The following is a 24,680-nucleotide window of genomic DNA, read 5'->3' on the forward strand; positions in this document are numbered from 1 at the left end:
GAAGTGATTCACACTGAAAGCAAATAATAATTTTAACCATATATTTCATTTTGTACAGTATTAAATCGATTTTTATAATATGCTGTGAACTAGGTTCTGTTTTGTTTCGTGTTAGTAGCTAATTAGTATTTGACCATAATGATGTTTCTACTGTACTAAATGATTATGTAATTATCATGCCAGGAATCTATTCAAAAGTTAAATGTGTGGAGTATATAATGAGTATAACGCTGCACGAAGGAAGCAATTCTTTAACATAACGAGAGATTGACAGCATGTCCAGGAGCATCGCACACGGTTACCTGACTCACACACTCCTGTCTACGTGTGCGCCAAGCAGAGCACAGAGAACGCATGGTCATACATGAAGCTCACTTCTGAGGGAAGTAAGGACACCACCGCAAACGAAGTGTTTTCACTGTCATCACTGTGTTCAGCGGTAAGACATTTGTTACACTGTCAGTATCTCCAAACATGAGACTTATTAAACCTGTCAATTATGAATGCAACCAACAGGTTTCATATTAAACTATCATACTCACTTATTAAAAAATAGTAAGATTTCATCCATACTAACAAAAGAAAAGAGTAATATTCCTGAAAAGGGGGAGTAGTTAATTTCTATTTTACCTTGGAAGAAACTGCATAGGAAGCTCAGAACTATTCCCCCTAATCTCTCCTACATTTGCATTGGCTTCTGATCTGCCTGTCACCAAGCCAGCTTCCTAGTCCTCATTACGATAATCAGCCCCCATGACCTGGGGCTACAGGCAATTATCTCATGTCTCTATATACAAAGAACAACCTTCACCTCATGAAGACAGAGCACTCATATGTTACCTGCCAATCAAATGAGAGACTATGATCTATCGTGGCTGAGAGAAAACGGGAAGGAGAAACATCTGCTTGTTCATGTCAAATTGGGAATCATTTTATGAAGAACTAGAATTCCACTGTAAATGTGATTCTGTCCTTGAAGATTCTAATGAAGAGGAGCCTATTTAAAATTCACTTCTTTCGTAGAAATGATTTGAGTCATGTTAAGGCAACAGTGGTCCTCTGGGTCCTATTTTTGAGGTAATCTAACCAACACCTACTATAAACAAAGGGCTAGGACCAGGCGGACTTCTTCCTAGGACTGCACCCAGGGCAACAGGAAAGGAAGAGGCCCTTGGGGAGAGAGATGCTGGAGGCACCACTCAGAGCGTTTCCTCTATGCCGAGCTCAGCCCGAAGGCTGGAAATCTACGAGACGCAGCATTTCATCCCTTACTGGGCACTCAGCAGAGCTGAGGGTCACGAGGTCAGGTGAGCTGCCAGATTCCACAGGTCAGAGGGGCCACAGTGGGCTTAGGACTCAGCCTCACCCCACGTCGTCTTAGCCGTCCTAACCCCTTGACTCACAGGACACGCTCACAGCAACCATTCTGACAAATGCGGTTTTCTGTGGAGGTTCCCTTAGCTCCACACTTACTTGGGAAAAACTCCACTGACGTGAAGACAGATTCTTCACTGATGCCTAAGATCCCCACGGACCTTCTCTCTTCAGACAGCTCAGGATGAACAAAAAGCTATTTACATTTCAGTATATTACATTTGTGAAAGAAAACTTATAAACCAGAATAATGGAATAGAAAAAATCTTATATACCAAAGAGTATATAAGAGTGTATACTTACATGTAAGTATATAAGAGTATATAAGATCATTTACCTTATGACCTTACTGCATATTCAATAGTCAAAACATTATTCAAATGATATTAAAAATATTAAAAAACTAAACTATATTTTTTAAAAAATTAAAAAATATTACATGCATTTATGGAGGTGAAAGGAAGATATAAACGAAAAATGTCACCTGTTACTAAAGTTTAAAAACCAATTAAACAAACGCCAGGTTATATGAAAAGTAACTGTAACTTCATGGGCCTAGTGTAGTGCCTTGCATGAAATAACATTCAGTAAATAGTTGACGAATGAATAAAACAAGAATCTCAGGAGGAGGCCTCATCACTTGTGAAGAATACCTACTACTGTGGAGCTTTATGGTTTTATCAAATCATTTTCATTTTGATTATTTTAATTCCTCAAAAGATATGGTTGAGAAACTATGTAATTAACCCCTCTGCAAAGATGAGGGAAATGACAGATTCATGATCAAAGAGAAAGTTAACAATAAAAGCAAAAACTAGAGTTCAGTCTGTCTGATTATTAATCAATGACAGCATATTAAAAAATTCACTTCAAACAATATATTCAACTTCTCTAAATAGCCTCATTAGTGGAGCATAATAGAAAGAAGAGTAGTAACCTTTACATTAAGTTATTCTGAATACGAAAATATGTAGTTTTATCTGTTTACAAAAACTACAATTTCTAGATATGAACTTATATTCATATAGTCCACCTAGTTTTCTAGCTTTAAAACATAATGCTTACCATAATGGCCATCAGAATAAAAATCAAGATATTAAAAAACAAAAAGGAAGCCTTTTTGAGATATATTAGGCCTTCAAAAATCACAATCAGTTCTGTGATTCCTAAGCTCTGGAGTCAGATACATTCAAGTTCAAAAGCCAACAATCATACATACAATTTGACAGGCTTTGGACAAGTGATTTCATTTCTCCAAGCCTTAAGATCCTTATCTATACAATCAGGAGACAAGCTTGCGGTTAGGGTTAAATCATAAAACGTTTGGAAAATCCCAGGGCTGACACTTGGCACAAAGTAGAATATCAACAGCAATTAAATCTCTCCTTTCTCGTATAAGACCGTTCTGGTGTCCTGACCAGGGACCCTGGCATGCAAATCACATGGATGGTGGGATGCAGGTCTCTGAGCCGCCTCACATGCTTTTCGAGGTAAGGCACATATAAACCTAAATGAGAGAAATTAGCAAAACCACACATGTTACAGACACCTTAAACACGAGTTCAGAGAAGATGTGGGGAGGCAGTGGGGATAAACAGGTGCGCAGAAGACACACACGCACAAAGTCACCGCATGACATACGGCGTCAAGACGGACAGAGGACAGCTCCGCCTGCTGTGTGCATTACACACTTATGGACGTGACCGCGCAGGCCCCGTTCTAAGCATTGCTGAGCTCAATATGACAGAGTAGGCAGCAAGAAAAAACTGTGTACAGAGTGTGCTGTGATGCACACAGAGATGGCAGTCAGGATGGGTAAGAATCAATCAGGAGAGGATTCAAACTAGAAATCAACTTTACACAAAATAAGCAAAATGTATACAAGGAAGCTGACAGAGCTTTATTGAGGGATGTAAAAAATGAAGAGAAATATACTTTTCTAGGTAAGAAAACTAAAATACTGCAAAATATACAATTCTCCCAAAATTAATTCATGAATTTTATGCACTGCCAACCAAAATCCCACTGAAATCCTCTTATTGGAAGAAAGGGAACAAAACAATCTTATGATATTTCTATAAATAGATGGGCAAGACATATGGTTAAATAGATGCACTAAAACATAATGCCAACATTGATTCCCAATGAATTAAAAAATTTAAAGACAGAAAAAATGATAGAAAATAAGTAGGAAAAATAAATGTAAAGTTTGTGGTACAAAACACCTTTTTAACCATAATAGAAAATACAGCAATAAAGTAAAAGGCTGACAGATTTGATAACAAAATGCTTAGAACATTTTCTATATTAAAATGTTAGATTAAAAAGATTAGTAAGATTATATGAAAAAATAAAAGAAGATCAAATTCAGGAAATCTGTAAAGTGTTGTTAAAAATCAATAGAAATATAAACACTCAAGTGGAGAAAATGAGCATTTTTCTTTCACCAAATTGAAACTGAACAATAAATGATGCTTTCACTGCCAGCAGACATAAAGTAGTTGATGACAAGAGCTCTCACTTCTATGGGTCAAGTAGGAAACCAGATAAAATATAGTAATTGTTTGCTTGAAGGCAACAGAGAATTGCTGAAGAGAGAATTTCAGAGAAGAGAGCTGCCTTCTCGAGCCATTTCCCACTCTGGGTTGTGCCAGTTCTCAGCACAGGAAAGGCTGGGTTCCGTGCAAAGCCAGCACGAAGCCTGGAGGAGCATCACTGTCTCCGAAGAGGCTAAAGAGCACTCGGAGGACACGCAGGGGGCTTCACGCACGCACTCGGCTCTCCCATCAGCACAGCACCGGACACTGGGGGCCGCCCAGAAATCTAAACAGAAAGCTTCTGAAAAGTAGAGCAAGACAGGAGCGTTTAGAACCTGCCAGAGATAGGACAGTGTGTGCAAGGGGCCGGAGGCCAAGCACGAGAAGCTGATGGAACGGGGACACGGGGCATGCTGCAGCCCACGGGGCCGCAACGAACCGGCCACGCCTTCGGGACGCAAGACAGCAAGAAAAGAAAAGAGGCAGGGACCAGATTTGTCCCTCACAGCCTCCACACGGGACAAGCCCTGCGAGCACTTGTCACCCAAGTGAAACTGACTTTGAACTTCTGACTTCTAAACGTTTACGATAATACATTTGTGGTTTTTCAAGACACTAAGAGTGTGGGTATTTGTTAAAACAGCACTAGGGAACGAACACACCGGGTTATACTGTTCCTCCTGAAAACGAGGGCCAAGCTCCGGTTTCCCAGCAGAGACCGCCGCACACAGAAAAGAAAATCCCGAGTGCCGGACATGGGCAGGAGGCAGGGCCCAGGAGAGGCTGAAGGGTGTCGCCTCTGACCCCTCTCCCGTGGAGGACTCCCTCCTGCTTTCTCATCCGCCGGCTACAAGGTCTGAGGAACCCAGACCCACAGTGGCCCGGAGCAAATGCACGCAGCTAGCACAAACAAGAAGCAGAGGAGAAAACTCCCAGACCTGTATTTCGTGAAAAGCAAATGATTAACAGCCCGTTACACTGGCCAAGGTGATTATTCTTAACCTTTTACAATTCTACTTACTTGTTCACCTTTGCATACCTTACACAGACATCATTCACTGAAGAAATGTACACATGCCCAGGACTTATTCATACAAGTCCCACGGCCTCTCAGTTTAAAGACCCTTCTATTTCTATAAAACAGGCCTTCTTTATTAGACATTTAACTGTTTTTCCATAAAAACTTTCCTAGAAACTATATAATAACAATCACACTTCTCTTCCATGACCAGATATAGAATTTATACTTGCAAGAGGAAAAATAAAACACCATGTTTTCTGGAAGCTTCCAGTTGATTCAGTAACATATTATTTGGCCTCAGTTAAGGAGAAAAGTAATTCCACACTTAGGAATAGAACACTTTCATCTCAACAATCAAAATTAGGATTTTACTTGAATACAATAGTGCATAAATATAGCCTGAATTTCTTAACACATAAAACTTTATTTCAGCAATTTTTCTACATTTAGGAGAAATAAATTAAAATTCATGGACAAAAATATTATAAACCTAATGTCATTCACCCAAGGACGAGATTCAAAAGGAAAGCAAACAAATGTCCTGCCAGTGTGAAGATGCCCTTCATGAAGCAGCAAGATGGCAGGAGCACCTGAAACTGCTGTTGTCAGCCAAGCACTTGGCTTCTGAAAACACCTTCCTAAATCCAAACGCTCCGTAAGAGATCACTAACAAGAGTTCTTACTTGAGATGGAGAACAGGCAATTACTAAGTAAACATTCCAGGAAGTTCTACATTAGAAGATACTACTTTGTGTAGAGAATTAAGTTTGCTTATAATACTAATAGGCAAAGCAATAAATCAAAAATAAAATTGTAAAAAAAATAAACAAAATAAAACTGTATCTTAAGGGAATATTTTTACTACTTTTAATTCAAAGTAAATTTGACTTGTTGAGTGGCAGAGTTTTTCAGATGTTGGTCAGTCCAGTTCAGTTCAGTGGCTCAGTCGTGTCCGACTCTTTTAGACCCTACGGACTGCAGCACGCCAGGCCTCCCTGTCCGTCACCAACTCCCGGAGTTTGCTCAGACTCATGCCCATTGAGTCGGTGATGCCATGCCACCATCTCGTCCTCTGCCGTCCCCTGCTCCTCCCGCCTTTCAGATGTTAACAACAGTAACAATACCAAACAGCCAGCACTAACGGGCCTTTAGAACAGGCCGAGCACACAGGATGTGCTTTCCTTAACTCTGTGCATTACAGCCAGCTTATGAAACCCTAAAACCATGCAGAGCCAGGAATCACACAGAACCAGCCAGGCCCTAAGGCCTCTCAGAGGCAGAGCAGGTGGCCTGCCCTTCTCCAGTGGGTGAGGGCCCTGGTGTGCACGTGCTGGGAGCAGAGGCCAACCCCAGCTCCAGCTCCCCACGGCTCTCTGAACACCGCTTGATCAGGCAGCTCCACGCCACCTCCACCTCAGCAAAGAGCCCTCACTCTGACGGCCCCCAACCAGCTGCAGATGGAGGACTGGGGTGGACCCTCTTTAAGGGGATGAAACGAAAGGTACTCCTCTAAACGGCTTGAATAACACACAAGCTACTCTCTCAGGAGATTCTCCTTTCTGTAGGAAGCAGTGGGAATGTGTGTGTGCTCAGTCGCCTAGTCACGTCAGACTCTCTGTGACCCCCTGGACTGTAGCCTGCCCAGCTCCTCTGTCCATGGGATTCTCCATGCAAGGACACTGGAGTGGGCTGCCAGGCCCTCCTCCAGGGGACCGTCCCAACCCAGGGATCGAACTCAGGTCTCCCGCAGTGCAGGCAGATTCTTTACTGTCTGAGCCACCGGGGAAGCTCAAGAATATGGAAGTGGGTAGCCTATCCCTTCTCCAGGGGACCGTCCCAACCCGGGGATGGAACCCAGGTCTCCCGCACTGCAGGCAGATTCTTTACTGTCTGAGTCACCGGGGAAGCTCAAGAATATGGAGTGGGCAGCCTATCCCTTCTCCAGGGGATCTTCCCAACCCAGGGACTGAACCCAGGTCTCCCGCACTGCAGGCAGATTCTTTACTGTCTGAGCCACCGGGGAAGCTCAAGAATATGGAAGTGGGCAGCCTATCCCTCTTCCAGGGGACCGTCCCAACCCGGGGATGGAACCCAGGTCTTCCGCACTGCAGGCAGATTCTTTACTGTCTGAGCCACCGGGGAAGCTCAAGAATATGGAGTGGGCAGCCTATCCCTTCTCCAGGGGACGGTCCCCACCCGGGGATGGAACCCAGGTCTCCTGCACTGCAGGCAGATTCTTTCCTGTCTGAGCCACCGGGGAAGCTCAAGAATATGGAAGTGGGTAGCCTATCCCTTCTCCAGGGGGTCTTCCCCACCCGGGGATGGAACCCAGGTCTCCCGCACTGCAGGCAGATTCTTTACTGTCTGAGCCACCGGGGGAGCCCGAGCTATGTCACAGGTCTTCATTTTGCAATATTGACGTTATTTTGGAAAATAGTTTCTTTCTCCTATGTCCCAGTTATTGAACCAACTTGGTTATTTTCTAGAGTTTTCTACCTCCAAACTTCCTTTCCCAGTGATTATGCAAGTGAAATGCTTTATAAATGATTTCTATTATAACAGACAACTGTCAGTTGGACATAACCCTGGGGATTATCCACAGCCCCCTCTCCCTCAAGACACACTGCAGCTAGACCTAACAGTTAAAAACACAGAGCTGGTTGGTGACAGAGGTGGGACCAGAAGGAGCCTCTCTCAGCCCGCGCTCCCCTCACAAGTCCATGCTCTTTCCAGGCATCGGGCAGTGAGCCCTGCCCAAAGCCCAGCAGGATAGAAGCAGAGTTAGTATCATAAATGCTACCAGGATTCACAGCTGCAAATGCAACGTAATACTATAAAGTTTTAAGCCTCAAAAGTACAACTACATATTTCAGGCTTTCCTACACTGAGAAAAGCATTTCTAAAAGCAGAAATAAAACCACAACCAAAGTAGAATCAACACATCATTGTATAACTTTAAAAAAAAAAATAAGGTTGAAAAATGTTGCAACTATTTCCACTGTATCACAGAAAATAGCAAATCAATGAAAAGGATAAATATTCCTTTCCAACTATTCTAAAATGTTTGATACTAAAGCAATAAAGAGAAACAGACACAAAAACTGTACATAATTTGGCTGACCCCAAGAGTCTTGTCACCAATTAAGCTGCTTTCACTCTGAGATAGCTTTGTCTAAAACAAAAATACCATCTGTTTTACCTAAAACATTAAGATGTTCTATTTTCTTGTCAATTCAGAAATCACATCTGTAGCCATTTTCTGAAAAGACAGCAAAAGACATTATATTTATGGGTGACTGCATAAGGAATGATGTTCAATCAAAATGTAATTTTCATCTACTAGAAGAAAATTTCATTTCTCCAGTGACTATAATGCCGTAACTTTGGAGGAATACACAGTACATAAACAGGCTGATTTTCACAAATAAAAAGATCTTAAAAGTTTAGTGCAGCAAAATAAGGTTGTTTTGTTGCTAAAGACAAAAACGGCAAATGTTTGTATTCATTGCATATCTCCCTGCTGACAGATGAAAATCTATCTTGTGAGAGGTTTTCTGGTGAAGAGCAAACAACTTTTTACTGGTGCTACATCTCCGCATGCCGGTGAGCCATCCTGTAAGAGGTAAAAATGTGAAAACAACCAGACAAAAAGCACGCTCTCTTTCCAAAACACTTTGACACAATGTCGGCTCTAGGACAGAAACTCTACAGTCCCAGGAGCCGACTGAAGAAGACACAAAACACTAGGGAAAACACGACTCTCAGTGAAGGAGACACCATGTCACAAGGGGTAAAGAAAAACGCACACGCCATCCAAACACCCGCAGTACTCTGAGTTTATGCTGCTGCTGCTGCTGCTGCTAAGTCACTTCAGTCGTGTCTGACTCTGTGCGACCCCACAGACGGCAGCCCACCAGGCTCCTCCGTCCATGGGATTTTCCAGGCAAGAACACTGGACTGGGGTGCCATCGCCTTCTCTGGAGTATATGCTAAGCACCTACAAAATATCAAAATCTAAAACCAAGTACATTTTAGTTCCAAAAGCACCCCAATTTCACATTTAATTTTCTTGCCTAAAAAATAAAATAAAGTTACTCTCCAAAGAAGGGTGAAATAAGTCCAAAGGCTCTATTTAAAGTGTTTCTTTTACCACAAAGTTGTGAAGTGTTCTGAAGTCCAAGATGGGCTTGAAGCCCTCCCTGACTTTTTCAGCATCAGGATACTTCACTAAAATCCTGTTCCTTGTTCCTCTTGTAGTGCACGGTTTATTAATCTGCATTTAGAAGGAAAAAAATCTGGTCTAGAAGAATGGAAGACTGCAGTAAGCCGCACCTCTCCAGCCTGTGCTCTGCACCGCCCTGGGCTAACAGCTGTGTGTGAGCGGCTTCGGAAGGCACGGCAGACGCTGCGAGGGAAAGGAGACAGGACAGAGGACTAAGCATGCACAAAGCCAGGGGAAACAAGCACCTGAGGAAGCACACTCGCACCCCGGTCAGTTCCCCCAGACCCGACACAAACCACTTAGAGAAACCACGCAGGTGCCAGACGTTTAAGTTACTTCCGCACTCTCACAGAGCGCAACTCCAGCTGGTGGCGGGGGGTAACTGGGTTATCCGGCAGACACAGCAAAACCAACTCTAGCTCTTCTCTGACACAACTTCATCCCCTTTACAAATGTTTCTTGGGTTCTACAAACTTATTTCCAAATATCATAACTGGCAATTATTATAATCCTTCTTAGATACAGGCGACAGTCCCCAAGCTAACTCTGCCTTCATATTGTAAGGTATCAAAATAATATCATACTTCTACACAGACAGAGGCACACGTTACTTCTCTCCATCTTCAGCACTTTCTTGACTGTGGTCCTTGGAGTTAACTATAACATGTATGCAATGTGCAAAATCACTTTAATTTCATTAGACAAATCACACAACTAAAACGTAAGTGTAAACCTAATTCTGTGTATGATAATCTGACAACAATAAACTAGTACCACGCGGCTAGTTAATAAAGTTTGATTTAAAGTATAAACAATAAAAAGGCAACTAAACATAGCAACTTAGCAAATGTCCTCTGAACACACAACTACTTTGCCATTGCTCTTAAATAAACCTTAAAATAATTATTTAAAACAGTCTGTTCAATCACTTTTCAAAATAAAGTCTAAACCTAATAAATCTAAAATAGTTTTGTACCTAGGAACAAAAATGAAAACAGACTAATCCTAAGGACCTGGGAAGAATCTGAGCATTTCAAGGTTATGTAAAACTGGTGAAAGGAATGACTGAGGACACTACACCCTGAAAGCACTAAGGAGAATCATTTAGGAGACAATACGTGAGACTCAAGAGTAGCCTACTGACAAACGTGGTCTTCAAACTTATAAACGACAGTAAACATGTACATGTAAGAAGTAATTATATTATTTAAATCATTCTATCACAAACTTTAAACTGGTTAATGTAAGAATTCTAAAAATTATTACTTCAGGAGGTACAAGAATGGAATAAGAAATGTTTGGTTTTTTAAATTCTGATAATGAGGAAGCATGGAGTATAATCAAGGAGCCAGAACACTCAGCAGAGTCTCCTTTGAGTGAAAAGTCAGCACCTCACACTGCTGTGATCAGGAGATGGGATACAGAGATGTGGAGAGAGAGCGGCGCTCAAACTGCAAAGACCTCCTGAGAGGCCAGGGACAAAACCAGACAGGGCAGAGTCGAGGCATCAAACATCTTGGTGATAATCTGATGCCAGCTGGAAGAATCACGGTGGCTTCTATACCTTCTGGGGGGAACTCACTAATTATGTCAAACAATTTCATCCCTCTTCACACCACTAATGTACAGTTTTACAGGATTTTCCAAAGTTCTTTTGGTGGCAAAACTTAAACTGAACTGACACGAAGCTATATATAATTATTTATTCCTTTTAATCTGAATATTCAGAATCTTTAAAGTATTTGAGGAGTTTTGCCCCAGTCTCTGAAGTACTATATAATACATCACATGTCTATTCCTATCATGTTCCTAAAATTTTTAAAATTCTAAATCCACAAATAAATATCTAGCCCTGAAGACTTCAGGTAAAGGATTGAGGACTTGTATTTAGAGGCAATGCAGCAATGTGAGTTACACACTGCTTGTCGATTCTGTCCAGATTCTGAGCAAGAAAGAACCGACAGGTGAGAGAGTGGGGAGAGGATGCGCCCATCCTGGGTAGCACAGTGCTACCCAGGGCGGGAGCACAAACTAAATCTGGCCCGAGCGGCCGACCGACGGCACCGCGGAATAGGTGTGCTTTAACATGCTCTTAAATAGGTCACCAAGAAACAGTGAGTGTTTAAGAACACTCTATTTTCTTCATATGTGAAATGCCCAAATCCCAACAGGACACACATCCGCTTCTGTGAGACACCCCTTCCGCTCTTTCCTAACATCTAATTGCACAATGTTCAATTACACTTCGGCTTTGGAATCCACAGAAAACTCGTTTCTTCAACAGCTGTGATTGTGACTCCTCCTTTTCAATGTGTGCTGCTGGCTGTGTCTGGTCTCGGAGGCAGCGCCTGGACCCCTACGCACAGGGGCTCCCACCTCACCCAGAGCTGAGGTGCCGGGGCTCAGCCGCCCCACGGACCGTGGGTCTCGGTGCACCGCCAGGGGCTGACCCGGGTCTCCTGCCTCGGAAGCCAGGCTCTCAACCACTGGACCACCAGGGAAGTCCCTGACAGGATCTTCCTATCTGACTGCTAGCAAAGTCTTGGGGACATGTCTTTAAGACGCTTTTAGTACCCAGGACTCACTTCTTCAGCACAGACCTGTATCTATAATACACAAGACATAAATGCACTCTGAGCTGAAGGGAGCAGGCAAGGGCAAGCAGTGGTCAGAAAGCAGGGTGGCTGCCCTGTGGTCTGGTTATAAGCGATGAGCGGACACTGCCGGATGGTTCCTCCACAGCCATTCTCAGTTCCTACTCTGCCAGAAGAAACCCAAGTTCACTTGGGATGACAACAATCCTAGCTTAAAACAGGGTCACAACATTTGATTTCCCACGCTTGGGGTGGGCCATGTGACACAGTTCTGGCCAACAAGAGATATTGGAATGATCTTTTAACTGGAATTCAGTAAGTAGAGCGTCCTAGAAAGTTATTCTGTGTGTGCGTGTGTGTCCGTGTGCATGCGCGCGTGTCTGTGTGGCTCAGTGGCTCAGTCATGTTCACATCTTTGCGACCCCGTGGACTGCAGCCCCCCAGGCTCCTCTGTCCATGGGATTCTCCAGTCAAGAATCCTGGAGTGGGTTGCCATTTCCTACTCCAGGGGATCTTCCCAACCCAGGGATCAAACCTCTGTCTCTTGGTCTCCTGCAGTGGCAGGTGGATTCTTTACCACTGCACCACCTGGGAAGCCCAGAAATTTATTATATCACCAATTTAATAAAAGTCAGCAGGCTCAATTGGTATAACTTTCATCCTTTGCTCCTTCCCATTCCTGGCTGGAACACAGATGCAATGTCTGAAAAAGCAGGAATAATCTTAAGACCATAAGAATAGCGATAGGCTTAGTGGCAGAGAGCTGAAAGGTAAAAAAACGCCTGATTCTTTAAAGACCCCATGAGATACATCACATGTCCGGGGCTACCCACCTCAAAACTCGTACATAAGAAAAATTACCTGCCTTCAATTTTTGTTGTGGGCAGCTGAATGCAACCCAAAGTGATTCATTAAACACATGAGAAACAATACTGGGTAACACAGGGAAGCCAACAAGTACCAAAAACTTAAAGTAACGTTGAATGCAAGAGATAATTCTCCTAAAGTAGAAAATTCCCCATAAAGATTCATCACTATAGACATGCTTTTCCTTAAAGGGTTGTTTATTTTTCAAACAAGTCCTTAACTGCCTATCAAATATTCCACATAACTTCTTTCTCATAATTGTCACCTCCTCCATTTCAATTTTTAGTTTTCAATTCAGCAAACATGTCCTACAAGCCAAGCACTTCTCCTTATTTGACTCAACTAATCACAACTTCTTCCATTCAAACAAGTCATCTTCCTTTCCTCCATGGGACTTGGAAGAGAGATTTCATAAAAACATAACATGAAAACCTCAGAATTTACCAATCCCGTTCTTTTATTAAAAAAATAAAAGCAAGTTTAGCATCTTTTTAAAACTTCATACAGAACTTTATGAACACAGAAATAAAAGTAGAAAAGTGAAAGCGTTAGTCGCTCTCATGTCTGACTCTTTGTGACCCCATGGACTGTAGTCTATGACAGTCTCCAGGCAAGAATCCTGGAGCAGGTTGCCATTCCCTACTCCTGAGGATCTTCCCAACCCAGGGATCGAACCCAGGTCTCTCGTACTCCAGGCAGATTCTTTACTGTCTGAGCCATCAGGTAAGTCCCAACTTAGAATATCTGACAAATTCATTGATAGTTATTGTTGATGAACACTGAAATCTTTAAAAATATTTGTTCACACAATAAAGCCAAGAGACATAATCTTATCCAAAATTCTCTTCATATCTATACATGATTATTTCTGCAGGGTAGATTTCTTCCACCACACTATCCAATCCAAATGCTCCTGGCACATACTAAGTCCCTTTCCTGAGAGATTGCCAGGTGCCATATTTAGAATGATGAACAAGACTCAGCCTCTGCCTTCATGAGGTTTATAGTAACATTACACATGTCGTAAGAGAAGCAATGGTGAGGAAGGACACACTCCTGTGAGAATGTGCAGAGCGGCACCCCGCCCTGACACGAGGGCGCCGGAAAAGGTTCCAGAGGGCGCAGCGCCAACGCCGAGCTCTAAAAGGTAAGCAGGGATCAATCAAGCCAAGTGTGTGCGTGTGTGTGCGCGTGTGCATGTGTGTGTGCACGTGGATGTAATGCCAACGCTGAGTTCTAAAAGATAAGCAGGAATCAGTCAAGCCAAGTGTGTGCGTGTGTGTGCGCGTGTGCGTGTGTGTGTGCACGTGGATGTAATGCCAACGCTGAGTTCTAAAAGATAAGCAGGAATCAGTCAAGCCAAGTGTGTGCGTGTGTGTGCGCGCGCATGTGTGTGTGTGTGTGTGCGCGCGCGAGGATGTAACACCAACGCTGAGCTCTGAAAGATAAACAGGGATCAATCCAGCCAAGTGTGTGTGCGTGCGCGTGTGTGCGCGCATATGTGTGTGTTTGGGGGCAAGGTGGAAAGGGTTTTTTGTTTTTTATTTTTTTCCAGGTAGCAAAGACATGTAAATAAGACAGGACATAGCCAGTCAAAAACCTGATAGCTTTTGAAAGGTTAGAGCTCATGGTGTAGGCTAGAGTATCATATGGCAGATAAAACAAGAGAAATCAAAATGCAGACAGAAAAGCCAAGTTAAAGACTGTGGAATTTTTCTTTCGGGCAATGGGAAAAAGAAGGGTTTTGAGCAGGAGAGTTACAACATCATTGCTAATACTTGCTGAGTGCCTACTAACCACTAGATCCCATACAATTAAGCTCATATACATAATCTTACTTAATTCCTCAAACAAATGTATGCAGCAGGGACACACCCAAGGGAGAAAGAGCTGGCACTGAATAAATATGGACAAAACTGAGATACATTTAATAAACAACACAAGAAGACATGGTGTTTGCCTGGATCCAAGTTGAAAGTGAAAGGGAAGAGACAAGAATAATCAGGTAAGCCCGTAATTTCTTGCCCAAACAAGCAGACTTTTGAGAGTGAAAGGGGACACTAATTAGAAACTGGAACACACGATCACTTTCAGGCTGAGGCCCAGGTCTCTGGCCTGGGGAACTGGATGACGAGGCGAAAACTTTATCAAAGAGCTTGGAGCCACAAAACAAGTCCAGGCAGGGAGGAATCCCACTTAAACACACTGAGGCCGAGGTGTGCGCGGCTGTCCCAGTGGAGCTGCCCGCAGAGCCTGTGGCGTGCGGGTCTAGACCTCCAGGGACTTCTCAGCAGATCTGTGTATTTAGAAAGCCAGTGATAATAAGTGATGGCAATGGGGAGGAAATACCACTCTCACCACAAACTTCTAACTTTCAAATCTTTCCAAGGCAACGTGACTATTTTCTAAGATCTCTACATGCTCTGCTTCTCTACCTCTTTCAGATGTTAACATAATCTGAAACTAGAGATCAATACTACTATCAGCAAACTGCCTTTACATTATAAAAATTCTGCCAAAACTAGATGGGAAATTCTAATTCAGTTTGGTAATCAAATTTACAATAATGATTTGGATTTTCACTATGTCTAATTATTTCCAATGCCTTCTTAATTTTGATTCACTTATCAGTCAGGGAAGTTAAGTTTAGCAGGAACATTTTTTAAATTTCCTTTTTAAAAAAAGAAGAGTATCTGTGGTATGCTTTATAAATGTTTTCATATTTGAAAATGCCTCTTTGTTGCTTTCACATATGAAAGATAACTCTGAGTACAAAACAATTTCAAAACTCCATATACTTGTTATAGAGCAGAAACCCTTCTTGTGCCATATTGCGCAATATCTGTCTTTCTGCCTGGGTACTTTTACAAAATGTCCTTTTCCTTTTAATTGAAATAAGTTACCAAGACGCATGAGGGGTGACTCTCCTTTCATTATATTGCCAAGAACTTAGCCCTTTTCATCTACAAAGCAAGGCCGCCTCCGCTCAGAACACTTTCCGTTGTATCTTTGATGACTGCATCTGCTAACATTTCCCTACAGAAAGCCCACGACTCCTCTGCTGAACTCCCGTCCTTGACCCCCACCACTGCCCCCCTTCCCTGCACTCCTGAAGAGCGTCTCATTTTTTTCACGTCACTGATGTGCTCTTTCACCATGTCAGCTTCACTCCTACGTCTCGCCAATGAAGATTCTGTTCCTGTCATCCTAACAGTCTTTCCTTATCTCACCCCACCCCCTTTCTACAGCATCTTGCCATTTTTTGCCTTCCACTCTTTCTTTTTCCTTTGGGATTATGACTCAAACTGAGAATTACAAAGAGTTAAAAAAATTTTTTTCTGGTCTCTGTAATAAACTATTTTAAGATAAGCTGTTCTTCTCAATCCTCATGTTACCCCAATTTTCAGAATTCTGCAGGGCTTCTTCACAAGCTCTCCTATGATAATTTCCCATTTACTACTTCTCCTCGTAAAAATAGACATCCACCTAATCCTGTGTCTGAGAAAGGCACCTCGTGGTCTTCACCGCAGTACTGGCCAAAGTTCCTCTCTTCTCTAGAGTTAGTTATTTCACAAACATTTGCTGATCACCTACAGTGTACCAGTTATTTGCCAGGGGATTCAAAAGTAAAAGTTCCCTGTACTCATGAAGCTAACATTTTAGCAAGAGAGATGGAAAACCAGAAATAAAGGAAATAATCAGTTTGTTACTAAGGCCTGAAGGATGTGAAGAAGATGCAGTAACAGAGAAAAGAATGAGTGAAAAGTAAGTTCACAGGCACAGACGCAGTCTGACTGACGTTTCCGAAAGGCTGCTACCCAAGGGGGCTACTGTCTCCAGCATGGGTCTTCTACACCAGCTCTGCTGCTCTGAAAAAACACAGGGCCTCTTCCTTCAACAAACAACATCCTGGCCCAGGCCACCAACAGCAACTTCCTTGAGTGGACACTGCGCCAGATCAATGCTCTATCATCAGTCCCCCATTTGTCCCCGCCTATCTTATATCTGGCAGATTCAGTCCCCACACTGGTTGTAAAATACAGGCACAGGGAAAACCATCAGTGCGATTAAGGCTGGCAGTGGCTCTGCTAACTGAAAGGGTTAAACCTGACTTGAAAGTAAAACTTAAAGTAGAACATCTTTTTAAAAAAATTTATTTATTTTTAATTGAAGGATAATTGCTTTACAGAATTTTGTTGTTTTCTGTCAACATGAATCAGCCATAGGTGTACCTTTAAGGACATGTTCCATCATTCAACATTCTGCAGAGCTTCACCATAAAAGACTTCATCATAAAACATACAAATATGTATCATGCCCCAGTCTACTGATGCAAAAGCAAAGCTTCTGCTTTGATTATGGGACCACTAATTGGCATTCTGTGTCATATTTTCTGCATAACCATACATATGATAAATTATTTGTGGTTTCTAGCCTAGTTTTTGTAAAGAAGACCAGGAATTTAAATACTCAAAAATATTAGACAATATGAACACAGAGTGCCTCTACATCTTTACAATTTCTTCCCAAATCTTTTGTAGGCATCTTGTCAATACTTATCGGTGACTTACCTTTATTGAAAATTTCCAAAGCACTCAACTTTATGATTAAAAAACTTTATACTTAATCCATCAGTTTAATAAAAATCAAATGATGAGAGAACAGTAGCAAGAACAACTGATTTGGGAGTAAGTAACTGCATTATGGTAATCACATGGTTCAACTGAACTCCTGGCAGGAGGGAAGCCCCAGCCTGCTAGCCAGTGGTCTGTCGGCAGCAAGGGTGGGTGCATGGGCACAGAGCAGCCGTTGGTCTAGCTGGTCAGTTAAGCGGGGACTTGTAAATAGAGATCTGAGGCAAGGAGGATGAAAGGGAAGAACAGCTGCCTCAAGCTGCAGAGAGCAGCCCCCTCTTGTCCAGTTTTCTTGCGCCAGAACTTCAGAGCCTGGTGCCGCGTGCTCACTCGCTCAGTCGCGTCTGGCTCTTTGCAACCCCACCGACTGTAGCCCGCCAGGCTCCTCTGCCCGTGGGATTCTCCAGGCAAGAATGCCATTCCCTTTTCCAGGGGATCTTCCCAAACCAGGGATTGAACCTGGGTCTCCTGCACTGCGGGCAGACCCCTTTCCGTCTGAGCCACAGGGAAGCCCCTCCGAAGCCTTGCGGGCAGGCATAAAGGAATCAGTCCCCACACCTGCTTTCAGAAGCCTGCATGTTATTTTTACTCCTGTTTTCACTGGTTACTGAGCAGGTGCATTTTTAGTCCAGTTTGATCAGCACTGCAGTTTGCAGTTACCTTACACTGCTGCAACAGGGCGCCTGTCAAGTCAAGGCTTTGGTGTTCCTTTGATTGTTGATCATCTGAGCTTTAATAAAAACTGAGAGTCAACTTCAGGGTTCCTAGTCAGTCACCATATAAAATGGAAGCATCAATATTTTGTCAATATTTTTAAGAAACATATAACAGGTGTTACTTCATCTAAGTCAATGTGAGGCTGAAAGAGTATTTTAGGAATTAATACTCATCATTGCTGATATAATAAAATTAACAGAAATATTAAGAGTAGGGAGAACAGTGTGAGAAAGGTGGAGTCTTTCCTCCTCTTCTCTCCTCTAAGATCTATTTCCCTTAAAAGTCAGGTAAAAAGCAAGCCAGTAAATGACTGATTTAGAATGGCAAACTCTAGACAAGGTTATTTTGCTTATCAGACATGATTGTTCCCAAACAGTTCCAACTACTAAGAAGTTTTAACACAAAATATACCACATGAAAGGTATCACCAATCCCCTAAGAAACTTTGGTTGTTTAAATAACGTATTATAGTCCAACTCAGTCTTCAGGTTAAAACATCCTCTCTAAAATATTCCAGATTACAAACAGGCTGCAAAATATTTCTGGATAATCATAGAACTGGTCAATCTACGGCTTAAAAACAGTCAACGTTAATAAAACACAACTCAGACAGAACATAGATAAAAATACACAAATACCCTTCAAAAGTAATTAATACTTAAACAGAACAGTATCTCAGAAGAGAGTTTAGGAACTCCTCCTTCAAGTCCAGTACTGAATATTAATTTTAAAACAGACTATGCAATTAACACCCCGATAGACTTAGCGAGCTCAGCTTCGTCTCAGTCCTGTCAGTTACGGCTCCTCTGGCGGCTCAGTCGTAAAGAATCCACCTGCCAATGCAGGAGACCCGGTTCAATCCCCGGGTCAGGGAGATACCCTGGAGGAGGAAACGGCAACCCACTCCAGTGTTCTTGCTGGGAAATCCCATGGACAGAGGAGGCTGGCAGGAACCTTCAGGCTATGGCGTTGCAAAAGAATCGGACACGATCAAACAACTGTCATTAACAATTCCTCCATTAAAGAAAAGCTATAGACTAGTTTTCTAAGCAAAGGACCTTTGGGTTGCTCTCAGAATAACAGAACCATTAGAGGGTTCAGTGTCAGAGCCTAGTGAATTGTGTATTCTATTATCACTTGGAATTCCCTTGTGATAATTTTAAAATGCAGCCACTTCCAAGGGAAAAACAAAACAAAACAAACAAAAATGCTCACAATGGATACAAACCTTGATTGTATCCATTTATTTTTCTGCTAACTAATGTGAAGACATTTCTACACTAGCTTTCTAGTACATGACAAGACTTGAGCTTGAACATTATAAACCATGAGCAATAAGCACAGTCCTCACACTAATTATCACTGTTAATTAACACTGTTCCACCTCCCCCAAAGAATAAGCCAACATTCCAAACAAAAAAATAAGGCTTTGGTGTCTTCACTGAAAGTTTATGTTTAAATAACTGGCAGAGATGTTAGGTACTTCCTTAGATATACTGTGATGTTATGACATAATGACCAATCAGAAAATGCTCCAAAGCCTTGAATCCTATCTCACTGGTGGAAAATTACTATCAGAATAACTGTGTCTGATAACAATATTAAAAATACAATGGCAGAAACCATCACAACATTATATCAGAACATTATAAATCAATTTTCCACCAATTAAAAAATACAAAATGTAGAATTAGGCAAATAATCTATGTCAACAACAGCAAAAGTCTCATGACAAAGTATACTCATTCAGATATACAGGTGTATCTTTTAAATCCACTCATTCTTTAGAGACCCCAAGAATGCAATCCCAACAAAGTTAATTCTATAAGAATTCAGTGGTGCTGAGATGCAATGCCAAATCTGTCAAGTCTCATGGTATTATACTCTGAAATCTCAAATGAACAGTTTTCTGAACAGTTTGCTGAACAAATTTAAAGTATATTGAATTACTGCTTATTTTTATTTATATTAGTATTTAGTGGATTGGAAGCCTTCTGTCACTCCAAATGTCAGATGAAAGAATCTATTGAAGAGAATATACACCAGAATACTACGTTTTCACACAGAATGTGAACCATATTCTATGCATATGTGGTATCTGAAGTTTAATCTTCTCTTCAAGCAATAATCAAATGTGTTATAACCTATCTTTATTAAATTCTCACCATGCTATCATACCATAGGCACAGCAGTGGACAAAAATAAATCCTCAAGGAGTTTACAGTCTTGTGGGACACACTTCAAACAATTACACTGGCAGAAAAAGCCAGCATCAACCCCCAGTCACGCGACTGAGCTACGCTGGACCTGACTAGATGAAACACTGGGGCCAAGACCATGAGGGGATGAGACCCTGGGCATCTCGGGAGGAGGGGCGTGTTTTATTTTGCACTGGGAAATCAGTGAGCCGTGAGGGTCGGTGTGAGCTGCGGCAGGCCCTCCCCAAAGCCGCTGCTGTCCTCCCCTCTGCGTCCCCTACATGCGCCCCCCAGCGGGCAGTGGGGAGTGACCCCCCCCTTACATCCCAGGTGGCCTCCCCGACTGCTCCACTAATTGACTGAACTCAAAATGACCTTCTAGGGCTTCCGAGTCTAGGTCTGAAGGCTTGCCATTTCTATGCAAGTAACTTTTTCAGAGTGGCTTTAGGTAGACTCATCAGAGCTGAATTAATAGTTCAGGTACAGAGAAAGGCCCAGGGACAGTAAGCTACTACAGCAGTTCACGCCAAACATAAAGGGCTGGCTAAAACCAAAAGCAACAGAAAGAGGAGAGAGGATGGATGTCAGAGATGAGTAAAGCTAAAATCCAAAAGACTCTCCTATTGATGACACGTAAGGATTAAGAAAAAATAGAAGTCAATGTGGGTTCTGGCGTTTCAGAACCTAGACAGCTAAAAAGAAAATGATGCTCTCAATCAAGGTCCTCCAACAAATGAACGGCAACACGTCAAGTGAGTGGGGTACTGAGTGCCCGTTCTGGAATTGTGTCCTTTTCCATCTGGCTGATATTCTGAAGTAACCTAAGCCTAGAAAACACTGACTTCCTTTGTGTCTCCACATGGTTAATGCTATCTTTTCTAAATAATTCTTTTTTTTTTTTTTCTGGCCAAAAGAGATGTAGGACCCCTTACTAATAAATACGTCTCTAATAATGAGAAGCACATCAAGGTAAACGTGTAATAGTGATTTCAAACTAAAAGCTTACCTACTTGAGAAACTTAACCTTTCAGGTTTACAGACGCCACCGCGGTATCATCCTGACTACCTCTGTGCCTTTGGTGTTGGGTCGCTCTGTCCTGTCTGACTCTTGGTGAACCCGTGAACTCTAGCCCGCCAGGCTCCTCTGTTCACGGGATCTCCCAGGCAAGAACACTAACGGGCTGCCACTTCCCCCTTCAGGGGATCTCCCTGACCCAGGGATCAAATGTGTGTCTGCCCGTGGATTCTCTACCACTGAGCCACCAGGGAAGCCCTTGGTGGCATTTCAAAGTATCCACCATAAAAAAAAAAGTGACTTTATACTCTGTCAGGCACACGACTTGCAGACCTGTGCTGCAGCAACATTTAATCCTGTCCCGCCTGAGCAGACGGATGCTGACAGGAGACTGAAATCCCTTTGTCCGTCTCAGGCTCTCACCGTGCGTCCTCAGTCCCGAATCCTGTCAAATCTTTGTGTTAAATGTCCTTACAACTGGTTTCCTTAGGCAACTGTGACCGTAAAGAGAAACGGTAACATCTCTGTGTATCTAAGCATTAAGGCTAGACAATTTATGACTTGTTCAGGGTACCCTAACTTCTAATTTGTAATTTCATATGCTTTCTACGCAAAGGCTAAGCAAGTATTTACTATACAGCTCACATAACCTTGTGAACTAAATTAGGCACACAGGCCAAGTACTATGTCAACTCTCAGCAAATCAAGGACTGCTTTTACATACGCACAAATGAAATCATATCAGGTAGTAGCTTTAACTAATGCTGCCAAAAGCATGATCAAATTCATTTTACATGTATTATTTAAACTGCAGGGGTTTAGACCAGTGTTTCCCAACCTTTTGTCATTATAACCTCCTTCAAGATTCTCTTTATTTATTTTTTCCTAATCATTCCTCCACACAATTTTGACACTACATATAAAATGTTCATCTGTTGGGCACCATTATGCACTGTATCTGTGCTTTGCATTTCCCAAAGAATACGTTTTTTTTTTAATCCCCCACCCCAACATCACCATGGGCCCAAGACCCAATTCTTATCCTCCTGGGGAAGACACCTCCCTATTGAGAATGCACGCTTTATTTAGACTAATAATATGTTGTTCAAATTAGAATTATTCCTATAATCAAAATAAAACTAGGCCTCGGAGCATCTCAGAAGACACACGAGAGGACAAGACTGAGTCGTGGCTGCTCTCCTGAAACTGCCAACTTAAAGACGGAGGAGCACCGATAATCACTCTGACTTCCAGTACCTGCAAAACAAAGCTACGAAACACTTCCATTTTAAAGGACACCAACAGTCCTCCATTCTTGATTGATTTTATTGAAAGACAACAACTCATATAATTTGTGACTAACAAGTAAAAAGTGGATTTAAAACCAAAAATATAAGTGGTTTTATTCATGAGGTTCTAGAGTTCAAAAAGGACAGGAAAGGTAAAAACAAGGGTCTGACTCCTAAGGGTTCCAACACAGCTAACTACGGGGACAGCAGCGCCGACGTTTGGTAGAAAAGAACTCTGACGATATAACGTGAGAATGAAGAACACTATTTAAACAGGAACTATTTAAAATGAAATATCAAGAAGTGACTGTTCTCCTAATAGACTCAAAAAGTCTACGCTTATTTTTTATTAAAACTGTTCATTATTAAAGCTCAAAAATATATTTTCCTCAATTAATAGACTTCTGTCTCCTTTCTCCCTCTAGCATCAGGAAAATTGAGTCTCGCGCACAGCTGGCCAAAGCAAGGCCTGCATGGGAAGAGAAACCACAGCGCACAGGTCCCCCTCTGGCCCCAGCGCAGCCCGCCCGCCCGCCCGACGCGCGCCCACCGCTGCCCGCCCGCCCGACGCGCGCCCGCAGGACCACTAGGGGTGGGGGTGGAGCGCCGACTTCCCAAGAGCACACAGAAGTCATTCTCAGAGTCAGCAAAAAAGGAGATCTGCCGCCACCAGAATAGGAAAAGATAAACCAGGTAATAGGTAAGAGGATTACGCCTAAACCCAAATAGATTTACTGACACCACAGTTTATTAGGGACACAACATATTAAGAGTTGCCATACAATCCCAAATCCATCAAAACATTACTTATTTTAGGACAAAGAAAATGTTTTATAATTTTATAACTGATTTTTCTTTCAGGATCATTCATTATCTTTTCATCCTAACTATGGCTTGGCTATATGCAAGCTTTTAAGACTTTAGCAAGGTTAAACTTTATTTTCTTTTCAAAACAATCCCTTCTTTTTTCCAGGCAAAAGAGATGTTAAGCTGCTTTAGTGTTACTTTAGTGATGCCTAAGTATTACTGAAATATACTACTGCTGTCAGGTGTGGCCTGATTCTGCTGGGAATCTGAGCACAGAAGAGGTCTCAACTGTAAAATTTCTGTAATCACTTTGATCCCATTTATTTTAAAATACTTTTAATAAAGTGTACCTATTTAAAATAATGCATCACACTTTACAATTAGTCTTTTATTCTATAGTTTATAAGAGGTGATACTCAATTTCTCAATTTAGATAGCAAAAACTTATATTACCAAACTATAAGGTGGCAAGAATACACAAAAGAACTGTACAAAAAAGATTTTCACGACCCAGATAATCACGATGGTGTGATCACTCACCTAGAGCCAGACATCCTGGAATGTGAAGTCAAGTGGGCCTTAGGAAGCATCACTACAAACAAAGCTAGTGGAGGTGATGGAATTCCAGTTGAGCTATTTCAAATCTTGAAAGACGATGCTGTGAAAGTGCTGCACACAATATGCCAGCAAATTTGGAAAACTCAGCAGTGGCCACAGGACTGGAAAAGGTCAGTTTTCATTCCAATCCCAAAGAAAGTGAAGTGAAGTCGCTCAGTCGTGTCCGACTCTTTGTGACCCCACGGACTGTAACCCACCAGGCTCCTCTACCATGGGATTCTCCAGACAAGAATACTGAGTGGTTGCCATTTCCTTCTCCAGGGGATCTTCCCAATCCAGAGATCGAACCCGGGTTGCCCGCATTGCAGGCAGACTGTTTACTGTCTGAGCCACGAGGGAAACAATGCCAAAGAATGCTCAAGCTACCACACAATTGCACTCATCTCACACGCTAGCAAAGTAATGCTCAAAATTCTCCAAGGCAGGCTTCAGCAATACATGAACTGTGAACTTCCAGATGTTCAAGCTGGTTTTAGAAAAGGCAGACAAACCAGAGATCAAATTGCCAACATCTGCTGGATCATCAAAAAAGCAAGCGAGTTCAAGAAAAACATCTATTTCTGCTTTATTGACTATGCCAAAGCCTTTGACTGTATGGATCATGATAAACTGTGGAAAATTCTGAAAGAGAACACCACCTGCCCTGCCTCCTGAGAAATCTGTATGCAGGCCAGGAAGCAACAGTTAGAACTGGGCATGGAACAACAGACTGGTTCCAAATAGGGAAAGGAGTACGTCAAGGCTGTATTTTGTGACCCTGCTTATTTAACTTATATGCAGAGTACAT

General features: G+C 42.3%; 1 protein-coding gene and 1 long non-coding RNA gene across 2 annotated transcripts in view; one reads left to right on the top strand and one right to left on the bottom strand.

Annotated features, from left to right (window-relative positions):
* Nucleotides 1-24,680, bottom strand: part of MAN2A1 (mannosidase alpha class 2A member 1) — a 215,115-nt gene that overhangs the window by 77,936 nt on the left and 112,499 nt on the right. The gene's annotated exons all lie outside the window — the stretch shown is intronic.
* Nucleotides 13,654-23,002, top strand: LOC122439468. The gene is made up of 3 exons (XR_006268869.1): nucleotides 13,654-13,762; nucleotides 14,480-14,620; nucleotides 22,894-23,002. It is a non-coding gene; the product is annotated as an uncharacterized LOC122439468 (long non-coding RNA).

This window comes from Cervus canadensis, chromosome 4 (genome assembly GCF_019320065.1).
Source record: "Cervus canadensis isolate Bull #8, Minnesota chromosome 4, ASM1932006v1, whole genome shotgun sequence".
Classification (NCBI taxonomy): Eukaryota; Metazoa; Chordata; class Mammalia; order Artiodactyla; family Cervidae; genus Cervus; species Cervus canadensis.